Source organism: Heterocephalus glaber, unplaced genomic scaffold (genome assembly GCF_053883595.1).
Source record: "Heterocephalus glaber isolate CG9 unplaced genomic scaffold, H.glaber_assembly_v1.0 deba00001504, whole genome shotgun sequence".
Lineage (NCBI taxonomy): Eukaryota > Metazoa > Chordata > Mammalia > Rodentia > Bathyergidae > Heterocephalus > Heterocephalus glaber.
The window spans coordinates 18,398,675-18,421,009 of NW_028258324.1; the positions used below are offsets into that span (position 1 = coordinate 18,398,675).

Genomic DNA, 22,335 nt, shown 5'->3' on the forward strand with positions numbered 1-22,335 from the left:
GGAAGAAAAATAAGATTTTTAAAAAAACTTTCAATATGATGCTGAGTTTGTAATTTTTCAAAGATGAAGAAAACATAAATTTAAAAATCCAACAGATGAACCATGACTACCATTTTTTACTTCCCTCTACAGCTACATGACCACTGTAAGCTATTATGAAAATCAAATTTCCATAACAGGTCTGTTCTGCATTTATCAATTATTTATGACTTCATCAATGATATAAATTTAAAGAGAGATAAATAATACAGCAGAAGTTCCTGATATCCCATTCACCAAACTACTTGATATAATCAAACTAGGAATTTAAAGGCTAAAACATAAATACATTTTTAAGATTACTATTTTAACTAAGCTTAATCTAACAGCTTTATACAGAAGCATGTATCTATAGATCTGAAACAGCTCTTAAAGCACAAATTTATAAAATTTGTCTACATATGGTATCACCAAAGCAGCAGCAACAAATTTCAAAGAGAACATATACTGGTGATAGTCTCTGGCCACAAGCAATTAAGTTAGAAATCAATAATTTCTAAAAAATTATATATAGAAAATAAAACTATGATATTCCTTAAACATCACATCAATTTGAAAAATTCAGTTAAATAACAAAAATAATAATTTAAAAATTCAGAACTAAGTGACAAGGAAAATAATAAAATTTATACTGTCTAGGCGAACTACTATTTTAGCAGTATATTATTATTATTATTATTATTTTTTTTTTTTTGGTACCAGGGATCAAACTCAGGACCTTGCACTTGCGAGGCAGGCGCAGTGCCACTGAGCTAAATCCCTGGCCCTAGTATACTATTGCTTTTTATTCCTTAAGCCAACAATTTAAGTTGTTTTTTTTTTTAAGTATGAACTCAAAGAAAGATTATGAAAAGAAAAGTGTAAATTAATTAATGAAGTAGAAAAAAATAAATTAATAAGCTGATTTTAAATGTCCTGTTTAAACTGGGCATCTAACAGCAGCAGTGTAATAGAATAGAAAGAGTGTGGACTATGACTACATTTCAGCTCTAACTTACTAGCTATGTGATCCTAACAAGTAACTTAATTTCTTAAGAGCTTTAATGTCTTTATTTGAAAAACAGGAATTATGTATGTTTCAGAACTACTTACGGGGTAATTTAAACATCATTTGTCAGAAGTGAAAATAATCAGATCTACAAGTCAATGTGCTAAATGTCCTCCAGTTTATATAAAATGCTCTGAACACTTCTGGTTTTTTTTACACTTCTAACCACAAAAATGTTCAATTTTTAAAATTTGGGCCTGTGAGTCAGGCCTGGTGGCACATACTTATAATCTCAGCACTCTGGGAGGCTGAGACAAGAGAGTCACAAGTTCAACCCCAGCCTATGAAACTTAGAAATTTTGCGAAACCCTCTCACCAAAAAAAAAAAAATGGGGATGCAGCTCAATGCAAAAGTCTTGGGTTTAATCTCAGGTACCATCAAAAAAAGAATAAAAGGGCTGGGGATTTAGCTCAGTGGTTTCACCGCCTGCTGCACAAGCTCAAGGACCCAGGTTCAATCCCCAGTACCAAAAAAAAAAAAAAGAAAAGGCTGCAGATGTAGGTGAGTGGCATAACATTTAGTACACTGGGTTCAATCCCCAGTACTGGGAAAAAATTAAGATCTATGGAAATACATTTACAACAAAAAACAATAAAGTGGACTAGGGATTTAGCTCAGTGGAGCTGTGCCTGCCTTGCAAGTGCAAGATCCTGAGTTTGATTCCCAGTACCAAAAAGAAAAAAAGTATTTTCTAACCTAAGTATGGTTTTTACAAATTAAATTTTAGAAAACATATTTATACATATAGCCAAGGCAGATACTATTCCCTATCCATTATCATTTTCTTCCTCTCCCTTAAAAAGTTAAACGTGGCAATGTTTATAGTATACTATAGTATAGTATAAAATACTATATACAACTATACATATAGTATAAAAATACTATATTCTCACTGGCATGGTGGCACACACCTGTGATCCTACCATGCTGGAAGGCTGAGGTAGGAGGATCACAAATTCAACCCTGCCCTTGGTAACTTAGTAACTCAGCAATATACTGTCTCAAAATATATATATATTATATATATAATATATATACACACACACATATATATGGTTATAAACTGTCGCTCTAAGTCAATTCAGCATATTTCTTAATTTTGAATTGAATGAAAAAGGTCTCTGTCACAATCCCATGTCTTTTTTTTTCCCCATGTCTTTTTATAATGTATAGTGAACTTAATTAAAAATATAATTGAGCTTTTTGGAGTGTGTGTGGGTGGGCAGGGAATTACATGTGAGGTTTTGTTGGGGTTAGGGGGGTGCAGCTTAGTACAAAGGGCCTGGTTTGTTTGCTTGTTTGTTTTTTGTACCAGGGATCCAACTCAGGACCTTGCACTTGCGAGGCAGGCAGTGAAACCACTGAGATAAATCTCCAGCCCTGTCCCTGGTTTTAATCATCAGTAAAGAGAAAAAAACTACATTCTGAGGCTTCTCCCAGATGGGCTGACCATATAACATAATTTTTTTTTTTTTTTTTTTGGTACCGGAGATTGAACTCGGGTCCTTGCGCTTGCAAGGCAGGCTGCGGAACCACTGAGCTAAATCCCCAGCCCATAACATAATTTTTTATATAATTTTGGCCAATAAAATATAGGCAGATATTGTTGGAGTGGGTTACTAGATCTGGCTACTAGGTGTCCTTTCCCCCCTTCTCCCTATTTCTTTGTGTCCAAATTATGACATTAATGGCTAGAGCTGCTTGTCTCTGTGCATCTGATTCATTTCTGTATTCATTATTCAATATACAGTATTACATTTACTAAAGGCTGGGCTATTGAGTGGCACTGTGGTATTCATACAACTAAAAAGAAATTAATACTACTTTCAGGGCCGGGGATTTAGCTCAGTGGTTTCGCCGCCTGCTGCGCAAGCGCAAGGACCCAAGTTCGATCCCTGGTACCGAAAAAAAAAAAAAAAAAAACCCCAAAAACAAATAATACAACTTTCAGCACAGGACAGTAAGAGACTGCCAATAAAAATACTACTTAGCGGGCCGGGGATTTAGCTCAGTGGTTCTGGTGCCTGCCTCCCAAGCGCAAGGTCCCTAGTTCGATCTCGGTACCCAAAAAAACCCACTTAGCCACACTAATGAGCTTGACAGAATGAAGTGCAATTTTGCTTAGTATTCTCTTTCTGTCTCTTCAAAAGAGCTCAGCACAAACTGGAACCTCTAAATGCTGCCTACATGATAAATGTTTGAAATAGAGCCAAAATGGGTGGGTTTATTGAGTGAATTACCTAAATGTCTCTACCTCAATTTCTTTATCTACAAAATGGTAATAGTAATCTACTTAATTACATGAGTTAACATATGTAAAGTTACTAGGACACTGCCTTGTATGAGGTAAGCACTCAACGTTGGGGGCGGTCAGTTTACCAATTTTTCATATGACAAATTAAGGCTTCCTCTTCCAATATAAATATTATATAATATGCACACAGTAGAAGTGAAAAATACCACAACATAAATCATAAATCCAGTTTTAAAATTTAAAAAGGGGGAATTTAATTGTGAATAAGGAAAACTCACCAAAATTAACAATAGTACCCTACAAAGTCATTCATTCATTTATTCATCCAGGAAATGCTGAACAGCCACAAAGTGCAAGGCACTTACCTAGGCACTGAGGATGACTTAATAGATAAGAGACTACAATCAACAAAATTTCACATGTAATAACCCTTCACTCCAAAAAGCTCAAATATATCTATAGATCTATAGATATATATTTATGTATATTTTATCTATATCTATCTATAGATAGATATATTTTTTATACTGGGGATTGAACTCAGGACCTTGCACTGGCGGCACCACTGAGCTAAATCCCTGGCCCTCAACTATATATATATATATATATATATATATATATATATATATATATTTGGGAGGGTACCGGGGATCAAACTCAGGTCTTTGCACTTTTAAAATAGGCGGCAGAACCACTGAGTTAAGTCCCCAGCCCTCCACTATATTTTTAATGAAGTTCAATATACATATAAAAGACGTGGGACTGCAACAGAGATCTTCATTTAATTCAGAATTTAAAAATATGCTTTACTGGCTTGGAGCAACAGTTCACAACCTTTTAGTTAAAAAACAATGAAGTGTTTCTAAAGCTTCTTTTTTATATTGTCTTAAAATTATTTGAAAATCTGCAATATATGATTTAAACCTTCAAAAATATATACAAAGTAAATAACAGTAGTACCAAATGTTTCAAGAAGTTGCTATGTTTAGCAGTACTAACAATTCTCAGAGATAAACCGTTGGGCACTGATACACTGTGTTTATTCAGACTCAACAATTACACACTTCTTCCTGTCACCAAGGTCTTCTGTTAGTTAAAATAAGTTGGATTTTTCTTCCAGCTTCATGAACACATTATGTCAAGCTCAAAAGTCAATCTTTTGACCTCACCATCTGCCACGATCTCTGTCAGTTTCAGACAATGCAACTCTCACAGATGGTCTCAGAATGCAAGCCCTTTCCCTTCCAATCACAATTTAGTAGCTCAAGCCACAATGCCTTTCAAAACAGTATTCTAATCAAAATATTGAGAAGAAAGCAAAAATAATTAGATAAATTAGAATTAAGCAGTAATATCATCTGAGTCTAGGTTTGTAGACTGCCTAATACTGCCAATAAAAGATGCTACTACAAATTAAATGTCAGTAAATGCAGTATGTTTAAAAGGCAGACATTACTAATGTTAAATATGTGCTTATAATTCAAAGTTTATAAAATATACAAAATGAACGCTGGAGATGAGGCTCGGTGGCAGAAGACTTGCTTAGCATGCCTGAGGCTCTGGGTTCAATCCCCAGTACCATAAAACAAACAAACAAACAAACAAGAAAGCAAGCAACAAATATCAGCTATAATGTGAGTACAGCTCAGTGGTAGAGCACACGCTTAGCATGTGCAAGGCCTGGTTGGATCCTTAGCACCAAACAACAACCACAATAAAACTCGCCCAAAATAAAAAGTAAGTAAGTATCAGCTGGGCAAGGCAGCATACACCATGCCTATAACCCCAGGTACTTGGGAGGCTGAGGCAGGAGAACTGTGAATTCCAGGCCAGCCTGGGAAACATAATGATACTCCATCTTAAAGCAAAAAAATAAATAAAGAGCTGGGGATGTAGTTCAGTGGTGGAGCACTTCTCTAGCATGTGTGAGGCCTTGATTCAGTTCCCAGTACTTAAAAAAATAGTAAAAGAGAGGCAAAGGATTTAGTTCAGTGGTTCCGGTCCCTGCCTTGCAACCACAAGGTACCCAGTACCAAAAAAAAAAAAAAAAAAAAAAAGAAAGAAAGAAAGAAAGAAAGAAAGAAAAACAAAAAGAAACCCACAAATATCACCCATAATTCTACTTATCAGAGGCAACCATAATAACTTTATGGTTTAACTTCCTTCAGTATTCTCTTTTTGATATGTGGTATTATTTAGAAGATATTTTCATATAAAGTGAAAATAACTCTACCATAAGTGATCAGCAAATTTAGGTACTCTCTTAAATACCTCATACTCTATTAGGTATATATTTTTATTTTACAGTTGACAAGACAGTTTTAGAGCGCTAAAACAATCCATCCAGTTAATCAACTATACAAATGGCAGTGCCAGAATATGAAACCAGGATCTCAAGCTGCAGATGTGATCTTAAATACTATCATACTTCACAAAGTATGTCTGACATGAGATAGAATAATTACATCTTCAAAATATTACAAGATGAAATGTAATTATTATTATAATAAATCCAGTGAAAAGAGTAACTTAAAGAATCTGTCAAATATTCATATAGGACAAATCATATAACACTGATTTGGGCTTTTACCTTTTTTAATTTCAATACTTGTCTTATTTTTTGAGCTCTAAATGTCCTCATTTTTTATAACTACATAGTATTACATTACATCATTATACTGTAATTTATTTCATTATCCTCCACCCCCACTGAACATTTAGGATTATAACTGGTGACACTAATCACTTTGGGGGGTGGGTATTGAGGACAGAACCCAGGGCCTTTGTATTCAGTTATATCCATAGCCCCTCTCTGCCTTTTTGTTTGTTTGGTTGGTTTTGGGTTTTAGACAGAGTCTCCCTATGTAGTTCAGGCTGGCCTTGAACTTGCACAGATCCTCTTGCCTCAGCCTCCTGAGTGCTGAGATTACAGGCATGTACCAAACCAAGCCCAGCTTTCTTGCCTTTTTTGAGTCAATGTCTCACTAAATTGCTCAGGCTGAGCTAGAATTTGAGATTCCCCTGTCTCAGTCTCCCAGTGCTGGGATTACAGATATGAGTCACCTTGCCAGGCTCAGTAAACACATTTTAATGACTGAAATACTTAATGTGGTCTCGTATACCTCTTTGCCTACCTCTCCATCTCTAAACTGAACCACTTTCCAATGACCTTCCCTGGGCTGGGTGGAGATTTAGCTCAGTGATGCCGCGCCTGCCTTGCAAGTGCAAGGTCCTGAGTTTGATCCCCAGTACCAAGAAGAAAAAGAAAAAAAAGAAACTCCAATAATTTATTAGTTCCTCAAAACATTTTCTACCTGCCTCAGGGCCTCTGAACATTTCTGCCTGGAACTTTTACCTGGTAAATTCCTGATCCTTCAGATCCCTTCTCAAACGTCACTTCAAGGAAAACCCATCCCTTTTCCGCTCTCCACACTACATCAAGGATCTCTACTTAATGCTCTGTTTTCTCCTTTCATAGAACATATGAGGTTGTCATTATGTATTTATTTATATGATTATCAAATTGTGGTCTGTCTTTGCCTACTAAAGTGTAAACTCCAGAGGGCAAAGAACCTTCTGGTCACTTTTACATCCAGTACCTGGTATATGGCTGAAGGGTTCAAGAAATATTTGTTAAATGAACAATATACCAGTATTTTATTTAATGTATGATAATCTCATCTAATATGACTTGGTAGCAGAAAATGAAAAAACACATTCACACATCTGAAATTATCAGTAAGCTACATAGAATTTTGAGTGTCATTTCCTATTAGAAACAAAAAGCTTTTGGGGGCCGGGGATTTAGCTTAGTGGTTCCAGCGCCTGCCTCGCAAGCGCAAGGTCCCGAGATCGATCCCCAGCACCAAAAAAAAAAAGAGAAAAAAGAAACAAAAAGCTTTTTCAAATCAACATTATATTTGTGTATATTAATTTTTCTTAAAAATATTGTGGAAAAATACTTAATAGTACATTTCATTTCACTAATTTTAATGTGAAAAGGGTAGTAGGCAAGAGCAAATTTTTTGAAAATACTTTTTCTGTACTATAACCTACTTATCCAGAGAACCGCTGACATTTTAAGGTTTGTTTTGTTTGTTTGTTTGTTTGTCTTATGTGATGCTGGGAATCAAAGCCAGGGCCTTCAGCATGCAAGGCAAGTCGTCTGCCATGTAGCTTCATTCCCCATTCTAACATTTAACACTTTAAAAAGGAAAAACACTAAACTTTTTATTTTTATTGCTCATTTTTTAAAATTGAGAGGAAAAATTTAGGTTTACATAAGCTTTTATCTAGGCTAGATAAAAATCTAGTTAATATTACAAGCAATCAGCAACACATTTGTGCAATGAAATAATAAATATTATCTTAGCGCTAGTTGGTGATTTATTTGCCAAATAAATACTAACGGCCAGCTGTAGGTCAAACACTGAGTAGTAAAGAATGAACATTAAATGTTGAGCACTGGGCCAGGAATTTAGCTCAGTGGTTCCACTGCCTGCCTCACAAGCGGTTTGATCCCCAGTGCCAAAAGAAAAAATGTTGAGCATTAAAGATAATGTGGAAAACAACAAGTCCCTGACTTCATGGAACCTACATTTTAACTATGAAAGCATTTAGTGAATAACACATTTCACAACTATTTAATGACAATTAACATAAAAATGCTATAATGAAGACACAAAAGATGGACAGAACATGTAAAATAAAGGACTTGAAATCTTGTAGTTTTATAGAACACTTCCCCAATGCACTAAAGTTGAGCTGAACTTATTAACAAAACAAAACTAAACAAGACACAAACAAGAAACCTACGCTGAATAAACCATTGGTGAAGAGAACATACATTCTAGCACAAAGGAACAGTACCAGGGAAAGAAAGATCAGCAGTAGAGGACAGCATATGGGAGGTTCAGGAACTGAAGGATGTCTATATGCCTGGGAACAAAGGGCAAGGAGAAGGCTGCAAAGAGATGGGATTGGTATCCAGATCACACACGACAAAAAAATCAGTTAGTGGGAAGACTGTGAAAAATTTTAATAGAGAGCTGTAGCATCTGGACCAGAGATGCTAAATTGTGTTCTCCAAAGAACAAGTAAAAATTATTTGCATTCTAATTCTTTAACAACCGGCAATATCAGACGTATTTTGTAATTCTTTAGTAACTGAAAAGCTCATTCGTTCCTTTTCTTTTCTTTTTTTTTGGTAACAGGGATCAAACTCGGGACCTTGCACTTGCAAGGCAGGCTGTGGAACCACTGAGCTAAATTCCTGGCCCCTGCTCATTCGTTTCTTGATTGTGCCAGATAAGTATATATTTGCTATCTATAATCCATTTACCTAGCAATCAAACCACCTTTGCTCACTGGAATAATTTTCTAAGCCCAGCCATAAGGAGAAAATATCTCCAGTAAACAAAGTAGCTTTCAACAAATCCAGAGACTATTAACTCAAGTCCTCAGGCCTTTTTTCATCTTACTGATTTTATTTAACATAAAGTTACCAGTAAATTTGCTTATCTTGATTTTCAAGCTAGAAACCAATTATACTCAGCAGAAAGGATGTGTAAAAGGGAGCAGATAGGATAAGCACTGTTGGAGATGAGTACACCGACAAAATAATTGTCAGTTGGCAGCTAATATTAAAGGCCAGTTGGACCTAGAATTCTACTTTACCAAGTAAGTTCACTAAAGAATTCCTCCCTATCCCCTGGCAAAACTAGATTACTAACATGTTCCTATACGTGGCCCCACAATAAAATCTAAAAGATATTTTCATTTCAAATACATGTAACTTTAACAGATTATCAATATTTTTTGTTCTTAAATATTAAAAACAAATGTCTAAGAGATGATATTCATTTCTCTATCCAAAGAAGCAATTGTAGATGAGATCAGCCAAATTTAGAACAAAATCATATTTCAAAATCCTGCCAAAAAACCTAACAAAAAGGTTCTTTTATCAAGCAGTATAAGCCAAAGTTTAAACTATTAATTCGTTTACACACAATGACTACATGGATTAGATCACCTGTTCCACATATGCTGCTTAGCAAGGTCTCATTTCCAACTCCACATAGTTTCAGATTAGTAACAAATATTGAGACTTATCCTTACTGATCTATCACACACAATAGACTAGATGAGTTTTGAAATACAATTTTGGTGTTAGTGTGCATATAGAACTACGCTAGCATAAAATGTTCAACTTGCCTAATAATAAAATCCAAAAAGACAAAAATGGGACAACCAAAAAGTAGCAATATAGGGCTGGGAATGTACATCAGAAGTAAAGAGCTTGTGTAACAAGTGTAAGGTCCTGTGTTTGATCCCTACCACCTCAAAAAGGATAAAAAAAGAAGCAATCTATGAAGAAAATAGCACCATATCTAATTCTTATTAGAACACCTTTGTACTTACACAAATATCTAATTATATTTGAATAAAAGTGAAACAGTTTTATAATCTTATCATGTTACTTAATAATTTCCCAAACTAACTCTACAGACTAGTTATTGCCATTTTACAGGTAGGAAAATTGAGTCAGGACTTTAAATAACTTGCCCAAGGTCATGAAGAACCAAAATTTACATAAAGTTTAGATATATGAGATGTTACCATATATATGTTCCAAGATGTCATTAAAAGATAAGTTCTAAGTAGTTTTCACTTAAAAGTAGTCTAAGATTTTTAAGACATATTAAAGGATGTTTGTATTATTTACAAATGTTTAAAAATATAAATTAAACATTCAATAGTTTTTAATGCTCTAAAGAAACTTCTGAAAAGGGGCACAGTATAAGAATACTTGTTTTACTTGCATAGCTCTTGCTCCACTTAATTTTTTAATCTATTATATACTAAAACAAAACAGTCACAACTCCCTAACAAATTCTAGAGAATAAGATGGAGTCCTGACATTAGGACTAGTCAAAGGTTAACAGCAAAAGCTGTCATCAATTTTCTCAAATTTTAAGTGGGGTACAGATTTTTTCCCTTCTTCAAAAAAACTTTGGGGAAGGGAGAATGATATACACGATCACTGTAAAATAATCCAAATATATAGAAGAACACAAAGAAGAAAAAAATCACTCAATCTTACAACTGAAAGAGAAAAACTTAATGCTATCTGCACACACACTTCTAGTTACATTTATATGCATAGATGTATATTTACATGTAAATGTAATACACAGACATGAAAGGCACATACTAAAGTCATACATTATGTTATTTTGACTCCAAGTTAATTAGACTCAAGATGTCCTACAGAAGAGGCCTCCTTAATACAGATTTGCATTTTAATTGCAAAAATTGCATTTCTTCAATGAAAAAATTATATATGCCCATGATTTTAAAAGAAATCAGGCAGTACTGAAGAAAATACATTACAAAGCAAGTTATTCTAAAATCTTGCCCCCTCTACCTCCTCTACAATTCTGATTACCACATGAGTACCATTAATAGAAAATTACCGCCGGGGATTTAGCTCATTGGTTCCACTGCCTGCCTCACAAGCACAAGGTCCCGAGTTTGATTCCCAGTATCCAAAAAAAAAAAAGAAAGAAAATTACTGAAATCTGTAGTTGTGCTCTTGCTTATATATATTCTTTAAAAATTTTTAAATTGCAGATGATACCTGAAACTATTCTGGTTATAGAAATCTCAAGATATGAAGACATTTCTCTCATCTGAATACTTCAAATCTCATTTGCAAAATTCACTATTTGGTAAACATTCACTCTATGCATTTTCATACAAGTATTTACATGTAGAGTAATGCAGTTTTTTGGCTTTAGTATATTTAAATATTAGTCTTATTAGATGGTATCATACTGTGATATTTATTTTTCATTTAACAATGATAGATTTACTATCATTGATTTTTTGTTTTGCTTTGTTTGTTGAGACAGGGTCTTGCTATGTAGTTCAGGCTGGCCTCTGGAGTGCTGGGATTACAAATGTGCACCACCACACCAGGCTATCACTGTTTCATTTTGTTTTGTATTTTTTGGTACCGGGGATCGAACTCAGGAACTTGTGCTTTTGAGGCAGGCACCGGAACCACTGAGCTAAATCCCCGGCCCTGTCACTGTTTTTTAAATGTTACAGTAGTGCAAAACAGAACAGTTTTGCATCTTAATTGTGGTGATATGAATCTATACCTCTGATAACACGTCAAAGAACTACAGATAAAGACATTTTAAAAAGAGTGCATACAGAAACTGATTAAATCCAAGTAAGATCTATAGTTTACTTAATTGTGCTGTGCCAATCTCAAATTTCTGGTTTTATTAATATACTACAATAATTATGTAAGATGTTATCACTTGAGGAAAGCTGAATGATGGATATATGGTATCTACACTAATTTTACAATCTTTTTTCTTTATAATTATTTTAAAATAAAAAGACCAGATACATTATTTTTAAATTGATTTGTGCAGTAGTTAATATACTAACATGAGAAAAAGGAGCCAGACAGTATACAAAGGCACACAGTGAAATGTCATTCTCCTGATGTTTTTTACCTTGCACCTATTTCCCACCTACCCCACTTATACCTCTGCGTGGACAAAGTTCTAATGTTTCTTATGTTGTCTCCCTCAGATTGGGCATATGCAAGCAATATGAAAATTCTGTATTTTTCCCCTGAAACCAGGGTCTTGAGCATATTAGGCAAGCACTCTACCACTGAGCTAACCTTCCCAGACCCTACTTTTCCAATTATTCATAAACCTAAATATATTGTTCTGTGCCTCGCTTTTAACACTGAACAATAGTTTTGAGATTCCCACAGCGAAATAAAAAGAACATCTTCACTGCTTAATATTCTCTCATATGAATATAATTATTTAAACAGTTCCTTCTTGTTGAAATTTGGGCTTCTAATCTTTTGCTATTGTGAACAAGGAATAATCTTGTACAAAAGTACTTTCACATATGGATTGCTTTGTATTGATATATGCATCTTGAGAGGTGTTTTGTTTCATTTTGTTTTTGTGGTACTGGGGATCCAACCCAGGGCCTTGCACGTTAGGCAAGTGACCTAGCGGTGAGTTACATCCCTTGTCCTATTTATTTTATTCTGACACAGGTCTAGGTTGTCAAGACTGTAGATGAAAGGGGTCTGCAGGCAAGCAAAAGTATAAAATAAGGCCCTCATTGGGCTTTCTGGCTAATCCTGACTGGAAAGAGTTAAAGCTTCAGTGGAGGAAACAATTAACAAGACAAGGAAAGGCTGATAAACAGGCTACAGAGAAAGCCAGGCAGGTACATGACCTAACTAAGTGAGCCTAGCTGCCTCTCTTCACCTTCAATAGAATGCAAAGGAGACAAGGGGTGGCCACTTAAAAAGAAAGCACTTAATTTAGTATATAAAAACACACTGGCCAGGCATTTAGCTCAGTGGTTCTGCCGCCACCTGCACAAGAAGGTCCTGAGTTCAATCCCTGGTACCAAAAAAACAAAAACACACACACACCCCTCTCTCTGTCCCTCTCAATATATATGTATATATATGTATGTGTATATACGTGTGTGTGTGTGTGTGTGTGTATTTCCACTCTAGGGCCACTGTATTAGTGCACTAGCCCCTTACTTGATTGCTAACTCAACTTTGTAAGTAAGGCCCATTCTAATCAACCTATAAATTCCAGAGACAGGGTTCTGGCAAGGTCTTAGTAATGTGCTCCTAGAGGATGGCATGGGGGATAGGGTCTTGGGGCCTGGGATCCATCTATGACAGCCCAGGGGACCAATCAGTTCCCTTGCCTGGACCTGGCAAGTTCCAGGTAGGGGGAAGGGCTTTGTCAGCCAATAAAAGCAGCCAGAAACAAAGGGAACAGCTTTCTAGAGCCCCAATCACCTGGGCAGCTATGTATCTTCTCCTTTTCCTCCTTTCCAATAGGGTCTTCCTTTTCTTAAACTTTGTATCTTTAATTCATTACTGATACTTAGTTTATGATCCCAGCTGGCCGTGGTGTGCTACACACCCCCAGAAACAACAAGACCAGCCTCAAATTTACAATCCTTCTGCCTTAGTCTCCCAGTTGGTTGGGTAGCAGGCAGGACCACCATGCCTAGCTCTTATGAAAGATTATTAAATTGCCCTACATAGGTATAAAATTTAAACGTACAGTAAGTCCTTGACTTATGAACATTCAGGTTACAAACTTTCACAGGTGTACTGTGTAAGACTCACTTTGTCCAACTTACAAATGAATCTGACTTAGGAACATTCTCCCAGAACAGAACTCATTCATAAGTTGGGGACTTACTGTACTCCACTCAGTATAGTATATAAAAGTACTTTTTCTTCATTTTTTTTCTTTTTTCTCACTAGCACAATGTACTTATGATAGTGTTTATTCAACAGGTTCTTAAATGGTATTCCCTGGCAATTCGTTGTTGTTGTTGTTTTGTTTTTTGAGACAGGGTCCTGTTATTTAGTTCAAGCTGGCCTTGAACACGCTATGTGGCCCAGGCAGGCCTTGATCTCTCAGTGATCCTCCTGCCTCAGCTTCCCAGGTGCTAGGATTATAGGCGCGCGTCACTACACATGACTTTTCCCAGCAATTTTATTTTGTTCTTTTTCAGTTTATTTTACTCTCATTGCTTTATTTACTTTTCCATTTGATCTTTGGAATATGTACATCTGGTCTGGGGTGGGAGTGTCTGACACATTTTTATTGGATCACATCACTTCTCCCTAAATCAATTTGTAATTCTAATATCTTCATAATGCTGTCTTTTGTTCTAAGAACATGGCATATCTTTCAACTTATTTAAATCTATCTGTGTCCCTAGGGAGTAGTGAAATTTTTTTTTTATCAGGTATCATGAGGTTAACTGTACCTTCCAAAAAGGCATGTGAGCCAGGCATGGTGGTGCACACCTGTAATCCCAACTCTTGAGAGGGTGAGGTAGGAGGATTAGGAGTTTGAGTCTAGCAAATTCAAAGGCAGCTTGGACCATGGAAGAAGACCTTGTCTCAAAAAAAGAAGAAAAACAAAAGGTGTGTTCAAGTCCTTATTTCTGGAACTTGTGAATGTGATTTTATTTGGAAATAAATTTTTGTATACATAATTGTTATGAAGAGGTCACATTGATTTAGAGTTGACTGTAACCCAAAATCATTGTTGTTCTTTTAAGAAAAGGAGAAAATATAGAGGGAAGATGCCCACCTGAAGGAGAGAGACATTAGAGTTACGGGGTCACAAGTCAAGGAATGTCTGGGTCTACCAGAAACTGAAAGAGGCAAAGAAAGATCCTCCCCAAGGGTCTTTGGACGAAACACTGTCATTAATGTCAGGCTTACAGGCAGAATTTTGAGATAATAAAATTTCTGTTGCTTTAAAACACCCAGTTTGTGATACTTTGTTTTGGTAGTCCTAGGAAAGGAATACAACAAGTTTTGCACATTTCTTGTTATAGTTATCCCCTGGTTTTTGTTATTTATTGGTTGGGGGGACTTGATTTATTTTTGTTGGTTATTATTCATATTACATATGAGGACTTCCACCAACACTTCTAAGCTATTTGCATATAAGAAAGATATATTTTTCTATTTATTAATGTTAATGATTGAATTCCCTATCTGCTTATAGTTTTATAAAGTCATAAAATACAAACAAAAGTGGGTTTTTTTTTACTAAAAAGGGAAAAACGTTTTATTAGTTCTAGTGGTAGTGTTCCAAAAATGCAATATGCAAAATGCCAAATCCATTCCTAATGGAACAATTATAATTTCAGTATTTTCTTTTTACAGCACAAAAGCATAACTAAGGGACTGGGGATTTAGCTCAGTGGTTCGGCTGCCTGCCTCACAAGCACAAGGTCCCAAGTTTGATACTTGGTACCAAAAAAAAAAAGAAAGAAATGACCAATAGCATAACTAGTAGAGAAGTAATTTAAAAAATACTAGTACAAGACGAAGTGCAGTAAAGTTATATGTACCTATCTTTGGATACTTCCTCAAAAATATTTCCAAAAACTCACATCACTTTTTGACAAGCTCTCAACATGCCAATATCTGCTGCCATGACTGTGTATCATGTGATAATATGTACCTTCATGGGGCAGGCGTGTTTGAAAAATCAGACTTTGGTGATGACCTCAAGGAGGAGGATATTAATAACTCTCACATGCTTAGTGTTCCAACAATGGAACACTGTATTCTGCTGATCTATCCTTCAAGTTTCAAGGCCATCAAAAAACAATTCTGAAAACTCAGGGAGGGGGATTCCCAAAATGGCATAGCAGTGAGTGCCAGCAACTCAGCTTCTCCAGGACAAAGTGTCAGTCTGGAAAACAATAGCTTGGGTAAGAATCAAAGTGAGTGGAGTGTACACAGTAACCACGAGGGAACTGACAGAGGAGAAGAAAATAGGATTAAGTGATACAGAAGAAACAGATCACACTGCAGAGATATGGAATGTGGGCCCACTGTGGTTAGCTAGCTGCCAGCTGAGAGGCAAAATTAAACTAACAACTTTTCTGCTCATGGAGAACAAGAGAAATGCACCAGGACCAGGAGAGTCTTCTGCAGTTCAAGGCAGCAGAGAGAACAAGAGACACTACTAAAAGCCTTCCACATCAGTGGTTGGTGAGTGACTTCCGTATAAGTAGAGCTCTGCCTTAACCCTAGGCTGAGGAAAAGAGCCATGTATCCAAAACAATAGAAAACTTTCTTTTAGTATTCTTTGATTGCATTATTTTTTCACTTTTATTTTATTTATTTTTTTACTCTTTGCTGTTTTCCTCCTTCTGTAAAATTTCCTCAACATTTTTATTCCATTATTTTACCTTTCTTTTATGAGCATGTCTGTGTATGTATGCTTCTCTCTCTCTCTCTTGCCTTTTTTCTCCCAATATAGTTTATAGAGGTTAAGAGAATTCTCCTTTGTTCCTTTATAGCCCTCCCACTCTTATCCATATCTCTTCACCTGACTTCTTTTCCCTGGGTTTTATTCATTCTCAATATTTCTTTCCTTTCCTCTCCACCTTTTCATTTGTCTCCCTTTAACTTTTTCTAATATTTATATCTTACATAACCTTTTTCCATCCTTATTTCTCACTACCGATTTTATATCCAGTTTTCTGTTATTTCCTTCTCAATACATAATAATATACCCTTACCATCAAGTCCTTTGTCCCCCTCCTATTTCCTCCTTCCCATACCACAGAGCTGAGAACTCTAAAAAAATTATTTTTTTCATTTCAGGAGCCTGCTGATGCCGTCAGAGGGGTGGATCCTCAGCTGCGGAAGCCTCCATCCTGCTCTTCCATACAGGATCCTCTAATTCCATTGTTTCTTTTAGATTTGCCCAGGCCTATTGGCCCTAGGAGCCCAATAATTAGGTTGGGTGGTACAGAGGCCTGGAGCTACAGCTTAACAGTAGCAACAGCAGCAGCTGACTTTCCAATGACCACTACAGGTGCCCGAAAGCCAGACATATTGACATTGAAGCAATGCTTGAGGCTCCTTAAAAGATTTGCTTAACGATATCTTACCTCTACTCCCATGAATTCACCTTTGATTCCACTGTGAACTTTCAATCGTAAGGATGAGAACAGGTTGAGCAATGCTAATGGCCATGAAGAACAGAGGAAAAAAGCAAGAGCAGAAGTCGAAGTCATGAATAAAAGAGAAGCAAAGTAAGGAAAGGACGCGAAGTAGAGATCTAGAAAGAAAAAAGAGCAAAAGCCATGAACAGAAGCGATGTGGAAGCAAAGAAAGGAGACAGAGCCGCTCAAGAATTCGAGATCACAGATTCCGAAGCCACTACAGAAGCCCCTAATCCAGACCAAAATTTAATAGTGCCATCCAAGGAAAGACTGGGTTGCCTCATAGTATCAAATTAAGCAGATGACATTCTCAAAACAAAAGTCCCATCAGAAAAGACAAGAGACAACCTACAATAATCTAACTCCAGAGGAAAGAGGACAGTTTTCTGCATGCAGCTGGCAGCAAGAATTCAACCAAGAGATTTGAAAGAGGTTTTTGCTACAGTAGGAAAGGCTCAAGATGTGAGGATGATTTCTGATAGAAATTCAAGACATTCCAAAGGAATTGCTTATGTGGAGTTTGTTAGTTCAGTGGCTCTAGCAATAGGATTAACTGGCCAATGGGTTTTAGAAGTGTTCATCACAGTACAAGCATCATAAGCAGAAAAAAACAGGTACAGCAATGGAAAACAATTTACAAAAGGGAAGTGCTGGACCTATGAGGCTTTATGTGGGCTCATTACACTTTAATGTAACTGAAGATATGCTTTGGGGATATTTGAGCCTTTGGGAAGGACCAAAAGTATCCAGCTCATGATGGATAAAGAAACAGGTTGATCTAAGTGATATGGATTCATTACATTTTCTGACTCAGAATGTGCCAAGAAGGCTTTGGAACAGCTTAATGGATTTGAACTAGCAGGAAGACCAATGAAAGTTGGTCATATTACTGAACATGGATGTGTCTAGTGCTAGTTCATTTTTGGATACTGATGAACAGGAAAAGACTCGAACTGACCTGGGAACAACTGGTTGTCTCCAATTAATGGCTAGACTTGCAAAAGGTACTGGTTTGCAGATTTCACCAGCTGCATAGCAAACTGTACAAATGATTGGCTCTTTGGCATCTGGTGCTATGGCAGATTTGCAAACACAACTTTCCCAACATATTGAAGCTTCACCTTTAGCTGCAGCTGCCTCTGTGCAACCCCTTGCAACACAGTGTTTCCAACTCTCTAACATGTTTAATCCTCAAACAGAAGAAGTTGGATGGGACACAGAGATTAAGGATGATGTGACTGAAGAATGTAATAAACATGAAGGAATTATTCACATTTATGTTGACAAGAATTCTGCTCAGAGCAATGTGTATGTAAAGTGCCCATCAACTGCTGCACTACTGCTGCTATTAATGCATCGCAGGGCAGGTGGTTTGCTGGTAAAATGATAACAGCAGTGTATGTACCTCTGCCAACTTACCATAACCTATTTTCTGATTCTGTAACAGCAACACAACTACTAGTTCTAAGTAGATGATGAAGCAAAATATAGTCCCTTATGTACACAGATTTTTTTTGAGAATTCACCCTTTTATTTAGATTTTTTAAAAGGCAAGGGTCTACTGTCATTTGTATACAGTGCCTATTACCATGAAGAAAACAAAAATGTTAACAAGAGTGCAGTGTGCTCATTCTCCCTAACTACCAAATCCAATGTACACAAAGCTGTTCTCTTGTTCTGACTTTTAAAATGTTCATATAGAAAATTACATTAAAGAGCTATAAAAATAGCTCTAGAGAACAAACGTGCTTTCTGTAAAAAGGCAGACAGGTATGTAAGGATCTTTTTAATGTTTCAGAAGCCTTTTTACACAGCAGTTACATTTCACTAAGTTGATACTTGGCTCATGGTTTAGCAGGTTTCTAAAATATACACTCAAGTGTATGGAAATTCAAGTCAGCTAAAGGGCTGATGGGCTAGCATCTCATCTTCCATTCTGATCATTTGGCAAGAAAGGAAGATTTCAAAATTGTATTTCTTGATGGTAACTTTTCAATTAATGTCTCTGTAAAAGTTTCTTTGTAAATATTATGTGCTCTGGTGTGTCTTAAAATCCAAACAAAATATCCCTGCATTTCCTGAAAATGTTTAGTAACAGCCTGATAAACTAAGCAGTCTGAGGAAGAAATAGGAAATGCAGAAATAGGTTTTCTCTGGGCCTTATAATCTTTGCTCTTTTTAAGCTCTGTGAACTCTGAAATATATTTTTGGGTTACTTCTGTGTGTTTGACAAGACAGGTTGATATTCTATCAAACAAATGACTTTCATATTGCAACAAATCTTTGTAAGAAATACTCAAATAAAATTCTCTTAAAAAGGAAAAAAATTTTTTTTCTTTTTTCTCTTCCTCTCTCTGGCATTACCCTGTCCTCAGCCCCCTAGGCTTTAGATAACTGATTCCCTAAAATTATAATTGAATGCTGTTTTCCACCAGTAGAGGAGAAACAGCCATCACTTTAGCATACATTAACTGTGGGGCAAGACTTGGGGTTGTTACTCTGCTTACACTGAACTGTGGATTTTTTCCCTAAGCTAAAGGAAACCCAACACAAGCCCTCATGGTATGTTATTTCTCAACTAGCCCTGATAGCACTGTAATGGATTAGCCTGTTAATGCTGTAGCTGATTTGATTGCATAGAAATAATCCTGACTCAGTGGACAATTTCATGCCAGTGAACCTGACTGCTGAATCCACCATCACACCCAGCGAGATGAACAGCAAGTTTCTAACCCAAGAACTTGGACTGCATCAGACTCTGCAAGAATTCCTGCAACCTAGCAGAAAGAAGTCGTGAGTCTGAGTTAATTTCAGTACTGCAGAACAGGCATCAGAGGAATTATTCAGGTGTGAGCACTCACACATTGTCAAAGAAGCTACTTGGGAATCACATAAGCAATGTCTCATTGGAATATTTAATCTGTGTTCCCATCAGACATCTTATTGGTTTAAGTTTTTCTAAGTTTCTTGATTTATGTAGTAATGTGGGGTTATGCTATGTTCTTTTATGGTTTCCTGTGTTTATTACATTGTTACTTTTGTGTATTTGTTCTTTCACTGGCTCTGATTTAATAGGTGTCTAGGTTCTCTCCCACATCTCAGCTCTCTAGTCTCTTTACGTCAAACCTCCAAAACAATATTTTAACTTATTTCTTTATTCTTTTTCCAAATATGTAAACTTCTCCCAAGTTTTAAAATTCCCCATACTTAGCTCCCTCAGAGTCACTCCTATCTTCACTAGTATTATTCCTAGATCCTCCCCATCCTAAGACTTTGGCTCTTCCATATCCTTCTTAGCAGCTTGTCTTCCCTATCAGCAAGTTCTGACAACCACAAAGTACATCCCCTTTCTCCCATATCTTGCCTCTCCCCTAAAATATCCTCTGAAAATTCTCAATATTAACTCTTCAACTCAACTAAAAGTACTCCAATAAAATCAAACACCATGTCAACTTTTTCTTCTCAACTACCTTCAAACCTCCACCTGAGTGTTTCACACTAATTATCCAACCACCTCCCATTCTCCCCACACCACCTCACCTATCTCACAGCGGATCAACCAAAAATAATTAACTGTCATAGCATGCATAAGGACTATTATATAGAAGTGTTGTAAGATTGAATCTGTGGGTGCTGTTATAAACAGAAATAATTTGGCAAAACATAGGGACAGTTGAAATCATTTAAAAGTAAGTAACAGAAGAAGCCACAAACTCTCCTCACTTACCTAGTTCCCACCCTGCAGTAACACTTCAAAAAAAAGGAGTGGAAAAAAGAAGGAGCCATATATAACTTTTTAAAAGATATATATGTAAACAAACAAATACAGATAAATGTAGGAAATGGGGAAGTGAGGCAATAGAAGCTCTGTGAACCCCCCAACTCTCCCAAGGCAGAGCAAGGGGTCATAAAGGAAGAAGAAAATAAATACCAGGTAGCAGAAATCTATAAAAAGCTCTCAGAAGGGATGAAGAAAATAGATGAGTACAAAGAGTAAATGAACCAAAAGTTTACAGCAATTTTACTCAATAGGCCCATGATAAATTTGAGGGAAATAGGTAAAAAACTACATAAACTAACCAAAACAGTTCAAAATTTGACTGAAAGATTCAACAAGGATATGGAATCCTTGAAAAGATGCCAGACAGAAATATCTGAAATAAAAAACTGTATAGAATTCATACATTTCAGAAATGACCAATGTGAAGACAGGGTGTCTGACATTGAGGACAAAATAGTGAATTACAATAAAGAGAACAAAGAAGCCAAAAAGAAAATAAGAGAACATGAGATTATCCAGCAGCTACTAGATGACAACAAGAAGACAAATCTAAGACTAACTGGAGTTAGAGAAAACTAGAAGTTAGTACAGATGGATTCACTAACATGCTTACAGAAATTATGGAAGAAAATTTCCCAAATGTAAGAGAAGACTTTAACATACAACTAAGTGACACTTATAGAACTCCAAATAATTATGATAAAAGGAGATGTTCATTAAGGAATATCCTTATTAAATTCCTAGATATCCAGCAAAAAAAAAAAAACCCAGAATTTTAAGGGCAGCCAGAGAAAAACAAAAAATCACATACAAAAGCAAACCAGTTAGAATCACAGCAGACTTCTCAGCACAAACCCTGAAGGCCAAAACAGTTTGGAGTGAAGTATATTAAGCCCTAAGACTGAATAGCTTCCAACCCAGATTAACTAGCAAAGCTATCCTTCAAAATAGATGGAGAAATAAGGTATTTTCATGAAAAAGACAAGCTCAGAAGATATATGAATGCTAAACCAACTCTAGAGAAAATACTCAATATTCTCAACAGAAACAACAAACCAGACACAGCTAAAAACACAGAGGAAAGTATGAGGTCAATGGATAAAGAGCAACAAAAAAACCAGGAAAAGAAAAAGGATACACCAACCAAAAAAAGAAAGCAATGATGGGCTGGGGATTTAGCTCAGTGGTTTTGCCACCTGCTGCGAAAGCGCAAGGACCCAAGTTCGATCCCAGTACCAAAAAAAAAAAAAAAAAAAAGAAAGCAGTGACAGTAAATAACCAACATATCTCAGTATTATCTCTCAATGTTAATGGCCTCAACTCTCCAATTAAAAGATACAGACTGGGGTGAGGATTTAGCTCAGTGGTTCCACTACTTGCCACGGAAGTGCAAGGTCCCAAGTTCAATCCCAGGTACAAAAAACAAAAAAACAAACAAAAACAAAAAAGACACAAACTGACAGACTGGATTAAAAAAAAAAAAAAAACAGAATCCAACAATCTGCTGTATTCAAGAAACTCATCCAATACAAAAAGATATTCATGGACTAAAAATTAAAGGATAGAAAACATTTCATGCACCAGAATCCTGAAAACAAGCAGGGGTAGCAAGTCTAAATAATATCAGACATGGTAAATTTCAA

At 36.2% G+C, this 22,335-nt stretch overlaps 1 protein-coding gene and 1 pseudogene across 14 annotated transcripts in view; one reads left to right on the plus strand and one right to left on the minus strand.

Annotated features, from left to right (window-relative positions):
• Tfdp2 (transcription factor Dp-2) overlaps positions 1 to 22,335 on the minus strand; it is a 191,532-nt gene that overhangs the window by 138,944 nt on the left and 30,253 nt on the right. The gene's annotated exons all lie outside the window — the stretch shown is intronic.
• Positions 13,553 to 20,012, plus strand: LOC101726430 (RNA-binding protein 39 pseudogene; annotated as a pseudogene). The gene is made up of 2 exons (XR_015440839.1): positions 13,553 to 15,949; positions 16,568 to 20,012. The product of XR_015440839.1 is annotated as an RNA-binding protein 39 pseudogene (transcript).